General features: G+C 41.5%; 1 protein-coding gene across 3 annotated transcripts in view; it reads left to right on the forward strand.

Moving 5' to 3' along the window:
• The first annotated feature begins 740 nt into the window (after window positions 1–740).
• Window positions 741–17,156, forward strand: part of Styk1 (serine/threonine/tyrosine kinase 1) — a 40,651-nt gene continuing 24,235 nt past the window's right edge. The window contains exon 1 of one of the 3 annotated variants that reach the window (XM_075982537.1): window positions 741–807. The gene's annotated coding sequence lies outside the window, so the exon portion shown is untranslated. Of the gene's footprint in view, window positions 808–861; window positions 933–17,156 lie in introns of those variants that run through there. The other 2 variants (XM_075982539.1, XM_075982538.1) reach the window with 2 other exon arrangements.

Genomic DNA, 17,156 nt, shown 5'->3' on the forward strand with positions numbered 1-17,156 from the left:
AATATAGTCCTTCATTTTGTGGTGACCCCCAACTATAAAATTATTTTGTTGCTACTTTATAATTGTAATTTTGCTATTGCTATTAATCATAATGTAATTATCTGATATGCAAGATATCTACTATGTGACCCACCCTCAGAGGGTTTTGAGATACTGCTAGTTTAGACGAAGGAGTGTAGGTAACTCTACTTTCTTTCCCAAATGCCTTTCCCCATGTGGGAGGAGAGTCCAGCTCATGATGTGTTTCTGAAACTTCATACTAAATATATTGTGACCTACTTCTAGGACTTTGTTTTGCATCGATTCTTTTAAGATTTATCTGGGTAGTGATTGTGGTCTTTATTTCCTTTTAAGACAGAGCACAGCCTTGAGGTGGGGGACCTTGCTTGGGATCTCCCTGACAAAGGCAAGTTTCCGGGGAAACTGCTGTTACAGGATCTGCCAGGAGGTGGCGCTGCTGGCCTTCATTGTAACTCCTTGCCCACCTGAACTGATTTCTCCCTTGCACCGTTCACCTTGCAATCGAAAATGAGCGCGTCGCTGGGCAACAAGTCCAACTTTTACAGTTTCGGCCGAGGTTTCCTGCTGGCTGCTGTGTGGTGAGTTCCGGAAACCTCAGGGCCCACAGACTTCCCTTTGTGGGGAGCCCGCCCAGACTTCATCCTCTGCGGGCAGCCACGCCCCACTGGGGGAAGTTGAGACTGGAAAGCCTTTCCTTAAGGCTGATACACCTTGCTGTGCCTCGCCTGTCCAGTGCCCTGACTGGCCAGCTCCACCTGAAACCGGAGTGAACTGAGAAGGGACAAGGTAGCAGCTGGGGGTCAGAGGGAGGGAGAGGCACAGGGGTTGCATCTGGGGAGGGTTTGGAGAGAAGAAAGGGAAGGAGAGGGAGCTGGTGGTAGAATGGCCAGGCTGGCTGGCTGAAAACCAAGGTGCGTTGATCTGTATTTCTTTGGAGCAGGTGTTTTGTGACTTTTGACTTCTGGCTTTTTATGACACGAAAACTTTCGTTTTGGCAAAGAGAGCAATAAGATGAAATTTTCAGAGAGGGGACAGCCTGGACCTAGAGGGTTTAGGAAAAATGAGGGTACCGGAATTATTTATAGGAGGGTCTATAGTCCCCTCAGATCACTTCCTTGGGATCAGCACGCTCAGCCTCAGAGTTAGGCACCGCCGTTACAGTTAATGCACAAGACTGTGAGATAATATTTGTTGAATGAGATAATATTTGTATTTTCTCATGTTTCAAAATTACGTGCTGTCCTTTGTCGGGCCAAACCTGTTTTCTCCTTAACTATCATCTTTTTCTTTCTTCCTTTTTCCTCCTATCAGTCCCTCAATCTCATTACCATCTTGTCTCTTTTCTCTCTCTCTCTCATTTGTGCTACTTCCTTCTGTAACGAGTCTTTTCCCCGTGGGAGTTTCTTCTGTACATGAAACCATGTCTTTCCCCTACTACTCAGTAAGAGCCACCAGTGGATGTGGGGAAAAGAAGGGAGCTGCTGGTCCACTGCCATGAACCTGGTTGGACACTGGACTTTGCTAACTGCCTGGTTTACTGTTCTGCCTCCATCAGCATCTCCACTCACAGACACCTAAAGACTGATCCTTTCACTGGGATGTCATGAAGTATTTTTCCTTTGCAAATGATAACCTTTTCCCCATGCCTTTGTTATTGGCCAAAGCTGTAGAAGTACAAGTGCGTGCAAAGTCCATGTCTGTAGGAGTGTTGCTTCTGAGCTCGGTGGGAAGGATATTTTTGGGCCTCCCTCTGGGGTTGGTAGGTGACTGTCTTCATATTATGATGCCCCCTACTCCTGCATTTGTCTGCCTTTGCACCTTCATTTTATAGGCACATCAGTCATATTAGACTAAGGCCAATCCCACTTATCTTTTAATAGTTCCTATCCCTAAATAACGTCAAATTTTGGGATAGGAAGTTCTACAGTGTCAACACGTGAATGGAGTGGGTCACAACTCATCCCGTGACAATTTAGTCCTTATATATGTGCTCAGATTACAAGGACATATGAGCGTACTCAAAGACAGTCAGGACATCTTAGGAAAGGCTCAGCTGTCTCCTGCTGATGCTTCTCCCCACCTTTCCCACCTCTTGCTATGGTCTAAACAACAATGTGCTCAGAAGTTACATGGTTTGTTTGTTTTAGCAATAACCAATAACTTTACACACACACACGCTTGCACGTCTGCATTCATGCATGCACACACACACACACACACACACACACACACACACACACACACAAATGGTGGCCTAAAGCACACAGTCATGCCTTTGGGTTCTGTGGGTCTGAAGTCAATCATGTGTAGGCCTTCTCTCTTGAGGCTCTAAAGGAAATTCAGTTCCCAGCTTGCTTGTTTCTGGAGTTTTGAGCACATTCCCGAGTTCATGCCCCTTTGTCCCTCTTCAAAGACCACACTGCCTGGGTTTAATTTCTTCAGTCTTCCACACTGACTCTTTGCCCTTCTTTTGACCATTTAAGGATCTTTGTGAAACACTGGACTCACTCAGTTATTTGGAGGAAACTCTTTCAAAGTTAGTTGATTGATTCCATCTGCCATGTTAATTCTCATTTGCTCGTTAACACTAATAACAGCAACCTATAGGTTCCAGGGATTTAGGGCATGTGCGTTGTGGGAAGAAGAAAGCAATTTTATTTAGTCCTGTATTGATCTTTGAATTTATTGTCATCCCCTTCCCTCATTCACATCCTTACTTTTTTTTCTTTCTTTTTTTTTCTCATTACTGGAGATTGAACTCAGAATATTGTCACTATATCCTCAGAGTTTTTTTTTAAATCAATTTTGTTTTATAATTCTTACAGTTTGATTGAGTCTAAGTGTTTGTGTATATAACTAATATACAGACACACAGAAGCAAACATAATGCAGCTACATACAGGAGCATATATATCATAATGTGGGTTTGTGCCCAGGAGCACAGCCAAGAGGCACTGGACCCTCCAAAGATGGAGTTACAGGCAGCTGTGAGCCACTAGAGTCGGGTGTTGGGGACTGAACATGGGTCCTCTCCAAGAGTAGTACATACTCTTAACCACTGAGCCATCTCTCCAGCCCCATCTTAGCCCTCTCTTTATTTTCTGCTTTTCAATGGAGTTTTGCTTGTGTCCAACCTGGTCTTGAACTGACTCTGTAGGCCAGGCATGTCTTGAACTTTCTATTTTCCCACTTCAATTTCCAGAGTAGCTGCCAGCACTCACTTTCTACTTAGAGATTGGCGTTCTCCTTGTTATGGATACCAAGGAAGCTTAACTCCCTTTTGTGGAGAAAAACATCAGCTTGCCTAAAGATAGAATGAAGAGACATGTGCTCTCTGGGCAACAACTGGGTACCATGTTGCTCTCTGTATAATACTGTTTTAAAAAACTTCTTGGGATGATGAAATAGCTCAGTAGGTAAGATACTTGTCACACAGTCTGACAACTTGAGATGGACCTCAAACCTATGTAAAAGTGGAGGGAAAAAAAATAAAGTCCCAAATATTGTTGTCCTCCGATCTTTACACAATGAGCCGTGGCATGTACGTGTATGCATTCACACACACACAAACACACACACACACACACACACGAAATAAAACAAACTAAATAAAAAAACACCACAGTCCTTTTATGATTGTCAATAAAGTTTGAGTCTATATACTTGATCAACTTCTGTCAGTTATTTTCTTATAAAAGTTACTTGCAGACCCAGTGATACTTTTTTATTTATTTATTTTTTTGTTGAAAGAATTTCCGCCTCCTCCCTGCCTCCCATTTCCCTTCCCCTCCCCCACTCCTCTCCCCCTCTCTCCACTCCTCTCCCCCTCCCCCCACTTCTATCCCCCTCCCCCCACTCCATTCCCTTGCCTCTCAAGTCTGAAGAGCAGTCCGGATTCCTTTCCCTGTGGGAAGTCCAAGGTCCTCCCCCCCCCCTCCATCCAGGTCCAGGAAGGTGAGCATCCAAACAGGCTTGGCTCCCACAAAGCCAGTTCATGCAACAGACAAAGGTCTGATCTCCAAAATATATAAAGAACTCAAGAAACTGGACTTTAAAATGCTAAGTAACCCAGTGATACTCTTATAGACCAATTTAGTTACTTATTCAGGAATCCTTTGTTCTAGGGCATTGCAGCAAAAAGGATTATTTACCACAGTTCCTACATCTTTGTGTTCACAGCAGTTCCATCCTTTCTTCTATCTCGTCGCTTCAGTTCTGTCATCAGCAGTCCAGGGTTAACTGGTCTGGGTTCCCACATGCTCCTTGTGTTGATATTTGTCTGTGCTAAGGCAGGAGGTGGACTGTGATGCCCTGGAGTAAATGGTTGTCTGAGGGAAGGAACAGGAAATAACAGGAAAATCAACATTATGTATGGGATAAGGGGTGTGGATGCTGAATGCCCTCTATTTGTTAGATCATGTCTTGGACACAGTTTCCAAGGAGAGAAAATGAGAGAAGAAATCAATTCCCCTGAAGGTGAAGTCGCCAGTTACAGACAGAGTGAGATGAGTCCAGGCCCAGAAATTATTTTATTTTGTTTATTATTATTAGTGTTGTTATTACTTTTGTTGTTGAGATTTGTACATGTTATTATTGGCTTTTGGTTGTTGCTTCTTTTTGAAATAGGGCGTCTCATGTTCTCATGTCTCTGACTGTTCTCACTCACTGGGTAGCTAACGATGACCTTGAACTTCTGGTTCTTCTCCACCTCTATTTCTCAGTGCTAGAATTCAAATGTGAGCCACCGTGCTTGACTGTGAGATTTATTGTAAGTGCTACCCTTCTATCAGCGGCTGAAGAACAAAGCACTTAGCTCTCTGTCTGATTGTTTTGTCATCCTTTTTCTTCTGAGACATGAAAGGTGGCTATAGATGGGGAAATGGCTAGGGATATTTCCATGTTCAAAGACTGGAACCATTTATTTTCAAACTTTTAAAAATTTCTTTGAAATTTCTACCCAGAAAAATGAGATGATAAGTTAGTGCATAGTTGGGGACAGCTACTTTTAGATAATGAAGGGAAGTTGAGGAAATGAGGGGCTCCCGTGTGTCCCTTCTCTTCTAGCCTCTTTCCTGGGTCTATATTCGCCCATCTCAAGGCAGATGGCCTCCTCTGCCTTGGATTGTTTGCTCTCTTTGCACCAATTAAGTTACATGCTATGACTAAATACTCAACAAGAAGCAAATTAAGGGATGAAGGATTTGTTAGGTTCATGATTTGAGGATGCAGTCTATAAAGGTGGGGTACGACGTGGCAGTGGGAGCAACTTGTGGCTCTGGTGGCAGAACGGGAAAGGGTTTTCACTAAAGTTCTCCTTCATGCACCAGGAACAAAAAAATAGACAATGTGCCCACTCTGTCTCATGTAGCTCAGGCTGGCTTTGAACTCACTGTGCAGCTGGGGTAGGCCTTCAGATCCTTGATGCTGGAATTACAGGCTGCACCATGACTCGTGGCTTGGCTTTTTCCTTTGTATTCAGTCTGGGATTTAGTATATAAGACTCTGCTTCTCACATTTAGGGTAGGTCTTCTCTCAGATAAATTTCTCTGGAAACAGCCTCAAGAACGCTGCCAGAGGTGTGTTTCCTAGGTGAGAGTAATAAAGGAAGATGCTGGCTGACCACTACATGTGCATGCATAGGACATATCCACATAAGTGCAGATACCACACACACACATACACATACCCACCACACACATACCACACACACATACACACACCCACCACACAATACCATACACATACACCACACACATCACATACACACCACACACATATACATACCACTACTCACATACCACACACACACACACACACCACACACATACCACACACATACACCACACGTACACCAAAAAACCACACAATACCCACCCACACATACCACACACACACATACACACACACACCACAAAATACCATACACATACACCACATACACCACACACACCACACACATCACATACACACCACACACATACATACCACTACTCACATACCACATATATACACACACACACCACACACACATACCACACACATACACCACACGTACACCATAAACACCACACACACACCAAAAACACACACACACACACACACACACACACACACCACACATATGCACACAAGGGCTTAGAATCAGCCTCCCTAAGTCAGATTGCACTGTTTTGCCTTCTGCTGATATTCACCTAAGTGCTCAGTGAATCTTTGTTGACCTTGGCCATGAGCTTAATGTTGCTTTTCATTGGCTAGGAGGTCCAGCAGCAGGATTTGTCAGTACGAGAAGCAGAAGTGGTGTACTCTGTGATTTGAGGCTGGAAAACCTGACTTGGATATTCTGTCTTCCTTCTGATTTATAGTCACATTCTACAAATCCAGTCAGTGTGGTTGGAATCTGGATGGGCCTACCTGGCCTCTTGACCCTTGAATTTCCCTTCAGGCCTAAATGTATGCTCCCTTCAAGGTTCAAAAGGGGCTGTCATCTTGGTATGAGCCAGCATGAAATTCTGGTAAAAGAGCAGAGTGCTAGAATATTCCTATAGTCTCAGCAATGAAAACACTGGTAAGTGGTAAATTCCATGCGTGTGCAGGAGCTCCAGTCAGAAGCCTGCCCATCCCAAAGCATGGTGGCAGAAGACATGTGACAGTATATGAGCGTGGTGAATTTCACGACCCAGGAACTCCTGCCTCAGTCCTATCTACAGAAAACTCAGCTAAATGCAAAAAGACTAAGTATCATCAGGCTTCTGAGTGGTGGAACTTGAAGTAGGAAGAGCATTTGGTGGGGATTTGTAAGACCCAATGCCAGCAGCCTTCGCTTCAGTGCCAGCTAACTGCTGGGTAGACGCTAGTGGTTTGGGTTGTTTTCAAAGAGTCATTTTTTTTTCATTAGTTGTAACTTGTGTACACTAGTTCATCAGAATAATGGATCACATGGCGACGCTTTCACATCACCCTCCCTTACTCTTTCTTCTACTCTCCTCTTCCTCTTCTCACGTAATTCCATCAGAAGGCTCTTGTAGTTTCCCAGTTAGAACTCTGTGGCCTTTGGGAGGCATGTGCTGCGTTTCATAATGTGTTCTTAAAGGGATTAATGAATAAGTAAGCCAGGCCCAAGTGGTGCCTGCCTTCAATCCCACCACTCAGGAGGCAGATATAGGTGGAACTCTATGTTTCAAGACCAGCCTGGTCTTCATACTAAGCTTCCGGATATCAACTGCTACAAAGTAAAACCCTCCGTGTCTCAAAAATAAGTAAGGAAAGAAAGAAAGAGGGAGAGAGGTGTGTGTATGGAGTAATCGATGACAGAAACCAGTGATGGCTTAGCAGGCAACAGCATTTTCCTTACAAGCCTGATGATCTGAAGTCAACCCCTAGAAACCACATAAAGCTGGAAGGAAATAACCCACTGGCCTCCACAAAACCTCCACACATTTACTTTTTAAAGAAATAAATAGCAGGGTTCTGTTTCAGATATCTTGCTTCTTTAGTTGTAATGTGACTATCGTGACATGGAACATAGAGGCACTCAGTACATTTGCAGCATCTTAGCAGAATGGCTCTCTGATGCTAGGGTTGACTTGCTGTGTCTACGTCATTCCTGGATGCTCAGGCTACTCTTCCTGATACCATGTGACCTCAGTTTCACTCTTTTCTCACCCATAATCCAAACTCAGGATGGTCTAATAATACAGCCAAGATAAAGAAGTGACAGGTCATCATATTAGATCTCTACTTTCTTCTGACCTTTTTAAAACTTAACACTTAAACTACAGTTTCCAAGTATAATATACTGTTATTAAAACAGCAGGGAGGTGTTCTGACCTGATTTTCTATGGTAGGAATGAGGGAAAATTTGAAGGATGCCACAATACTGTAAGACTGTTAGAGAGAAATGTAGGTAACCCAAAAACTGTTTGCAATGATCTGTGTCCACTACATTCTTCGTCATCACACTAATTGTTCCTGAACCAAAATGAAAACAAGCAATTTTCAGTCCTCTGGATCAGTACTGAGCAGGGAATGGACGTGGCCTAATTTGAAAGTAAAAGCAGGAGTTTAGATTATCTACAATTGATCGGGCAATGAACACTCAATGATGTCTGCATAACTGATGACAAGCTGTGGCTATGGGTATTCAGAGAGCACAACATAAATATCTTACAAAAGGGAGTTTCTTTGATCTTTGATCTCTGGCATAGAATTGCTGATGACGTACCTTGTCTATCTTCATGAACAAGTCATTGGTTTAATAGTAATATCATGGGCTATAGTGGGCTTGCATGAAGATGGTGCTCAGTGTTGGAGAACTTGCCTAACACAAATGAAGCCTGAGACTTGATCCTCAGCACTGCCAAAAAGTTGACTTGAACACCTAGCAGAATGGAGAGTCAGTATAATATGAATCTTCTGAAATTTATTTTGAGTGTGAAGGGAGCAGTGGGTTTTGCTGGAGGATGGATTAGCAGAATTCAAAGTGGAGATGGAAGTTAGGAACATGGATTCTTTGGATGTCCCGTTGGTCATGCAAGGAACTGAGATCTTCTTAGGGCTGTGAGCATGGATCAAATACCAACAGAACTACAGATGGTATTTTTATTTCTGTCTATACAACAGTGGTCCAGTGACCAGTGGCCCCATTTCACACCACAGTTATTGTCAGAAATAGCATTCTGGCCGTTATCTAGGGGACCTGATGGTCAGTTTGTTCATGCACTGATTCTCTAAAAGATAGAACGTCTGTCGTCTCAGGAAATCACATGCATTAATTTATTAATTTTTAGGTTTACATACAAAGCAATGTTTTTCATTATGGCATTTTCATACACATGAATACTTTCTTTTCATTATTTCCCATCTGTCTTGTTTATGGTTTCTTTTTTAAAATTACACTTTAATTTGTTGGTTATGTGGAATGTGTGTGTGTGCAGGCAAGAATGCTACAACATGCATATGTAGGATGCAGGTCAGAGGACAGCTTTTTGGTGTCAATTCTCTCCTTCCTAAATGTAGGTTCTGAGGATTGAACTCAGTTTTTCATGCATGGTGGCAAGTCCCTTTTCATGCTGAGCTTCTCACCAGCCCTTAGTCAAGCTTGCTACTTCTCCGATAAACACTATGCCAAAAGCAACTTGGGGAAGAAACGGTTTACTCCAGCTTACACTTAAACTTCATCTTCCATGACTGAAAGGAGTCAGTGCAGGAACTCAAGGCAGGAACCTGGAGACAGGAACTGAAGCAGATGTCATGGAAGAATGTTGCTCACTCGCTTAATCCTCCTGGCTTACATAGCCTGCCTTTCCACTAGCCCAGGGGTTGTACCATCTACAGAGAGCTAGGTCCTCTCATATCAATCATCAGTCAAGAAAATGCACCACAGGCCAGTTTGGTGAGGACATTTTCATTCTCTCTCTCTCCATTCTGTCTGCCCCCCCCACCTCGGACACTTTTTTAAATTGAGGTTCTCCCTTCCATTTTTTAAAATTTTTGATTCATTTTACATACCAACCATAGTTCCCCCTCCCTCCCCTTCTCCCTCTCACAGCAATCTCCTCCCAGCCCATACCCCATCCACTCCTCAGAAAGGGTAATGCCTCCCATGGGGAGTCAACAAAGCCTGGCATGTTCAGTTGATGTGGGACCAAAAGTTTAGAAGGGAGAACTTCTAGACCCTCTATTTAGAGTGTCTCCCTCCTAAAATGATTCTAAATCATGTCAATTCATAAAAACTATGCAGTACACCCTTCATCACTGCTCTTGCTTAATCCATGCTACCTACTCTGTTAACTTTTGCCTTTCATCCTGCGGCAATCACCCTTTGCTTTCCTATCACATTAAGGAGCTTATCCTATCCCCCTCTCTTCCTCTCCTTTTATCATTCACAGAAGAGCTCCATAACTCCCTCTTTCAATTTTTAACATAGGTTTATCATATAAGAGACAATATGTGGTGCTTGTCTTATGATTGTGGCTTACTGCTTTAAATATATGATGTCCAGTTCCATACATTTTCATGAAAATCTCATTTTGGTGGGGTGCTCTATAAAATTGCTTGTATGTATGTATCTCTTGTCTTTTTCCATTCATGTACTGATAGGCATCTAGACTGGCTAATTGCATGGCTAGAGTAAGTAGCTATAGATGTGAATGAGTAACTATCTCTACATATAAGAGTCCATAGGGTGTACACAGAGAGAAGTATAGCTGGGATATATGGGATTATGGCATTTCTAGCTCATTTATTTATTTATTTATTTAGTTAGTTAGTTATTTTTAAGAAACCACTACTTTGGTTTCCATAGTAGCTGCACAATTTCTTCTTGCCCCACATCCTCATCAACATTTATTGTCATTTGTTTTCTTGATCCTGATTGGGGTGAGAAGGAAACTCCCTGTTTTACATGCATTTCCTTTATAGCCATTTATTGGCCATATGTATTTCTTCTTTGTAGCGAGTCTTTGTCCCACCAACCAGCTCCCAAATAACCACAAGAAGACTTATTAATGATGAAAGTTTAGCTGATATCTTAGGTTTGTTTCTAACTATCTCTTATAACTTAAATTAACTCATTTCTATTAATTCACTTGTTGCCACATAACTTGTGGCATTTACATCTTCTCCTGCGTGTTTGGCATCCTCCCTGTGTTTTGCTGGTGATTCTACTTTTTTCCCCCTGTATTCTCTCTGCCCTGAAGATCTTGTCTAGCTATTGGCTGTTTAGCTTTTTATTAAATCAACCACAGTGACATATCTTCACACAGTGTAAAGGAATATTCCACAACACTTCTTTTAAAAATCGTCACTTGAGTTCATTAGCCTATTCATTGATTGGATCATTTGTTTTTATATTTTGAACTAAAGAGAAAGATGCCTCTTAGACTGGAGAATAAAAAAAATTCAGGCTTACATATTTGCTGGGGGATTCTCAATTTTATATAAAAGCAGATCTCAAGTTTTTAACTTTTTATTTGGAGCATAGTGAAGTAAAGGAAGCTTTGCATTAATGCCACTGTGCATGCAGCCTACCTCATAAATGCATTCTGGACAATTTGCTTTTAATCTGTAAGTTTGTTTCTTCCACTTTCATAAGAAAAAACCCATTCTGAGCATGTTTATATTCTAGATTGGAAAATGTTTGAGAAAGTGAGAGAAGTAAAGGCAGTACTCTAGACAACTTTATTATCTCTAAAATAAACGGTGGCACAGTGCCTGTCCTGTGTGCAATGCAAAAGCATCATCTCATCTTTCCCTTCAGGCTATACACAATAAACCACCAATAAACACAAAACAACCACTGTGAACTGTTGGTTTCTATAGACGATGTCATATACTTAGTAGTTATTTCCCATGTAAAGTCCATAGTGTTTCTGTAACACAGCCACCTAAAATTTTCAAGAATGTGCTGTTTGATCTTTATTTTTTTTCTTTTATTACTTAAAAAAATACCAATCCAAATTCCCACTCCCTCTGCTCCTCCAAGTCCCCTCCCTCTTCCTCCACAGACCCTCCTCCTACCCCTCCAACCCTAAGTGAGTGCCATACACCCCGCCCTGTGGAAAGTCCAAGGCCCTCCCTACTACATCTAGGTTGAGCTAGGTTTACATCCAAAGAGAATAGGATATTTAAAAACTATATCTTTCCTTGGTCCTGAAAGACATGAGGAGCATGGAGCTTTCTTTTGAGTGATAAAAATATATTGGAAGTACATAGAATTACTAGTTAGTTACTCAAACAAAGTAAATTTAGCACATTTATTCAATTAAAATGGAATGTCCAGGATAGTATAATCCATAGACAGAAAATGGTTTGTGATTGCCCTGGGTTAGGGGTGGGGACACTGGGCAAACGCTGCAACTAAGAGGGAGTTTTATTTTGGAGGGTTATGAAAGTATTGTATTTTTAAAAAAGATTTAATTATTTTTATGTGTATGGTACTTTTCCTGCATATGTCTGTGTACCATGTGTGCCTAGGGCTGGGAGAGACCAGACTAGGATGTCAAGGTCCCTGAAGTTTGAGTTATGAATGGTTGTGAGTCACTATGTGGGTGCTGAGAATCAAACCTATGTCCCCTGGAAGAATAATAAGTACTCTTAATCACTGAGCCATCTCTTCAGTCCAATGACATATTTTAAAGTAACACAATGATGACAATTGTGTAACACTGTGAATATATTAAAAGCAACTTTTTGAAATTTGAGAATGATGAATTTTATGATACACAATTAAAAGAGCAATATTAAAGATAATTCTAACTCTGCAAAATAAAGAAGGAAAACAGAGAAGAAAGACAAAGGAAGGAATAGAGTTGAGGAAGCTAAACAGGAAGGAGGAAAGAAAGAAAATCTTCTAAGAGGCAATACCATATAGGGTAAATTGTAATAACACTGATTTCGGGCCACTATTTCTCCATTTGTGAGAATTCTATGATTCTCTCCAAGCAGTGTGTTTAGAGGGGCACCTAACCTGTGAGAACATTGTCCATGTTTGGCACTGTCAACACAGTCAACAGCAGTAGGCAACTGTGGGGGAAAACAGAATCAAGTAGACACAGGCTGTCCCTTAAGGAGCGGCAGGGTGAGGCAGAGAACAAAGCTGACTGTTTAGCTTGATTATGTGAACTCTGCTCTCCTGATAGGGGAGTAGGTAGGGTATAACATGGAATGTAGCTAGCTTCCTGGTCTAGGGTTTTATTTTATTTTCGTTTTGTTAGTTTTTGTTTTTGTTTTGAGACAGAGTCTCACTCTGTAGTCTAGGCTGGCTACAGAGCAAAGACAGACCTGAAACCTCTGCAATCCTCTTGCCTTGGCCTTCAAATGCTGGCATCACAGGTGTGAGATACGTTTCTCATCTGTACCTGGGTTATGGGAAGCTTCGAAGACGTGGGAAGGGATGGTGAGCAACACCTCATGAGTGTGGTGCTCAATGCAAATAATCACCAGTCAGATACTTCTGAGGAGCTCTCCCCAAGAAGACAGGCAGGAAGCTTGTCACCATTGTTATCTTGTGGGTGTGTATGTACATGTGAGTGCAGGTGCCTATGGAGTCCAGTAGAAGGAGTTCCATCCCATGGAGCTAGAGTCATAGGCAGTTGTAAGCTACCTAACATGAGTGTTAGGAACAGGACTAGGGTCCTCTGCAAGAGCAGTATGCACTCTCAACTACTGAGCCATCTCTCCAGCTCTTACTCCCCCACACCCCAAGTGAGGCCTTTGTTAGACTTTTATTTTGCAAAGGTCAATGTCAAAGTCAATCCCAACTTTAAAAAATTAACATTGCTGCTGCATTTTTATTTCCAGGACAGATTAGGACCCCGTGAGGGTGCCTGGTGTCTCTCATGACTCTCTTTACTTGTCAGTACTCTCTGCAGTTTGGATGGCTGTAGCTACATGACTTGAATTTTCTGTAGGAGTCAGTCTATGTGATCACACAACAAACAGGACTATTGGAAAGACTGTCAGGTTCTTCTTCTCCTTAACAACACAGACACAAGTGCAGGTATCCATCTTCCTTCTGATTTTACATCTATCCATGCTTTTCTGTGTGTAGACATTTCTTCCTGCCTAAGATATGGACAAATACTGACATTATGCTGGTTGTGACTGCCCTTGCTCTAGATCATAAAGCTTCACTGGGCTGTTGAAGAGCTCTATCATTCCAGAGACCACACTGGTGCATATACAAAGCAGTCCTGAAAGTTCATTTGATTGCAGATTTTTAGTCAGGCATCATCTCTCTGTATAACAGTTATAAAATAGATATAAGAAAACATGCAGCCAATAAATGATGCGGTCACATGCAGAATCAGCTTGGCTTCTAAAATAACCAGAGCCACTGTTGAGTAGATACTCAAATCATTTACTACTATGCTTGAACTCTTGACGGCTGGGCGCCTTAGAAGAGGGGGCAATACATGTGTGTGGGTGGAGAGGCGTACAAAGTATTTGATAATCCTGTCTTGGAGCTTTGAAATACTTTGGTCTTGAAATTTTAAAGCACTTTAATCTTTTATCTATTGTTTCGAGATTGGGTCTCACTCTGTAGCCCAGTCTGGCCCTCCTTCATCCTTAGCCTCCTGTGCTCTGACTGCACATGTGCACATCCATGTGACTTATCATATTTGTCCCCATCAGAATGTCTATGATTATGTGATTTGTAATCTTAAAGATTAAGATTTAGTATTACGATTTACTACTTTATAGATTAGGAATTAAAATGCCGAGAAGGGATGACACTTGCCCAAATTTATGTAGAACAATACTGGCAAGCAGGAATTAAGGAAGTAGATATGCGTGATACAAGAATGATGGCCGGCTGCCAATACAAAACCGTCTCTAGTGCATTAGAACCTAGTGAATTTTTTCTGCGTTGCTTAAGAAAGAGAGATATAAGCAGTGGAAGTAGCTAGTTAACACATGCTAAGTGTTATGCTAAATATTTTGCATGTGATGTCTCTTAATTCTTACACTCAGATAACATCACAAATCTAGTAAGAAAATGAGAAAAGCCAAGTATACAGCTACTGAGCACTAAATACAAGTATGTTTGATTTCAGAAACGGGATTTATTTAATATACTTCTGAGATTTGACCCACAAATTGAAAGTAACCTGAGGTCAAAGTATGCATGATAGATAAGCAAGATAAATCTGCTTTTGATATGCAACTATAAATGCCTATGAGGAAAGGGGGCAGAGGCAATAATGTGCACAGGTTCAACAGCACAGACAAGAGATGGTGGGCTGGCAACTGGGCTACTGTATGGTTGTTCAGGTAAATACAGATGTAGCAGAATTATGAGCACATCCCTACACATCCACACCTGTGCACACACCACCTTGCACTTCTGCTCATTAGGTTGTTGCCCAAGTGTTCTTTCCTAACTTTCCAGAAGTCTTTCACCATGTTAAGAGGAGAAGGCACTGGATCTGTGTTTATGTCTGTGCTTTGAAGGGGAGCTGATTTCCTTGAGAGCATGGTAGGGAAGCTGATGCAGTCACTAAAGAACTTCAGGTTCTGTGACATTCAGACACACAGTGACTCCTTTGAGGAGCAATTAGAGAAAAGAATTTCTTGACTCAGTAAGTTGTCTGTAAATGAATGACATTATGATTTATGTGCACTGAAGGACCTGCAGATGCTAACTGCCCCAGCTTATTTATCTAAAAATTGTTTACATTTATTTATTTATTTATTTATTTATTTATTTATTTATTTATTTATTTATTTATGCGGAGGCAGTGATCATGCAGAGCATGAACATAAAGGTCAGAGAACAACTTGAAGGTGTATATTCTCTCTTTTCTCCATGTGGGCTCTGTAACTGAAGCCAGTTCAGCTTGGTGGGAAGCACCCATATCTGCTGAGGTAACTTGCCAGCCCTTATTAATCAATCAATCAATCAATCAATCGATATCTAGCTGAGGTTGACCCTGAACTTCTGATTCTCCTGCATCTGTCTCCAAAATCCTGGGATTACAAATAGTGCCACTATGCCCAATTTATTTGGCACTGGGATTGAATATTGGACCTCACATATGCACTCTGCCTCCTGAGCTACCTCCCAGACTCCTTGATAGTGCTTTAATAACAGTGTTTATTTTAAGGCTCTGCCTACAGCTTGGAGGCAGAATGCTTTCCTAGAATGAATGTGGCTCTGGCTTCTATTTCGAGAAGCCGCACACAAACATACACAAATACAATATATGAGAATCCCCTCGTAAACGGGACAGTGGTGGTGCGTGCCTTTAATCCCAGTACTCAGGAGGCAGAGGCAGGCAGATCTCTGTGAGTTTGAGGTCTACAAAAGCTAGTTCCAAGACAGGTTCTAAAGCTACAGGGAAACCCTGTTTTGAAAAACCAAAAAAAAAAAAAAAAATTCCCTTGTGGTTATTGGGAAGAACTCTGAACTCTTGCTAGAACAGCCACTTGCCACCACTTACACTGTGACCCTCACTGACTTTCTAGCAGATTCTCTGAACTGAGCATGAAGAATGAGTTCAGCTTCATAGATTAGGAAATGGCCCTTTCACTGGGTTGAGATAAGTCCACCCCAGGAATTTGATTCTTGTCCTGAGTTCTTTCTGCTTTTGGAAAGAGATAATACATTAACTGTGTTCTGTGAACTTCAACTTGGCTGTCTCCCAGACTGGGTCAGATAATGGCCTTAACAAGCACCAGGAAGAACTCAATATATTTCAGGACTCCACCCTGACTGTAGGTCAGGAGAGCAATTTTGATGCCTCATTGAAATAAGTACATAAAAATTTATATCTGATCATATTTCAAAAAATATCTTTTGAGAAAGAGTCTCACTATGTAGACTGGGCTAGCCCTAAACACACAGAGATCCTTTTGCCTCGGCCTCCCAAGTTCTGGGATTATAGGCGTGTGTTTAAATATATTTTCAAAAACTACTAATTAAGCTGGGCATGGTAGTGCATACCTTTAATCAAGGCACTCAGGAGGCAGAAGCAGGTGAATCTCTGTGAGTTTGGGACAAGTATGTTCTACATCATGAGTTTTAGGTCACCTATGGCTTCATAGTGAGGCCGTCTCAAAGATTAAAAAATAAAAATAAAACTACTAATTCATATAAAATTCATTTTTGTCTATATTTGTTAACCATTTAGACATAGTTAACTTGCCTCCGTCCAGTCTTAGCTATTTATTTATCAGCATATCAGTTTTCTTATTGTCATAATATCACTGCTTTTTCATTGTGATTTTTTCCTAGGAAAAAATATTCCATCTTTGAAGTTTATGAAGTAATCACTAATTACCCAACCTATAATGTGAATTTATGCTTCTCAGAAAGATTATTACTTTTTTCCCGACTAAAATTTATTTCATTATCAATGGAGTAATGATGTACATTATTTTTGATCAAATAAGTAATTCATTTCCTAAACTTTAGAAGTTTCAATCTCTGCTGTTTGTCAGCATCTTCTGGGACACTTTCCCACCATTGAATGATGCTATGTGGAGTCATTACCTAGTATTCTTTATCATTCTCATCACTGGGAGCAGTGGGGGATGAGCAGCAGGGATAATATTGTCACAAAGCTCCTGTGAGGTGCAATGGTGCAGGCAGGTGTGAGGACCACAGTCCTGCTGGAGCCTCAGAGGTCTACACT

This window comes from Microtus pennsylvanicus, chromosome 8, assembly GCF_037038515.1.
Source record: "Microtus pennsylvanicus isolate mMicPen1 chromosome 8, mMicPen1.hap1, whole genome shotgun sequence".
Lineage (NCBI taxonomy): Eukaryota > Metazoa > Chordata > Mammalia > Rodentia > Cricetidae > Microtus > Microtus pennsylvanicus.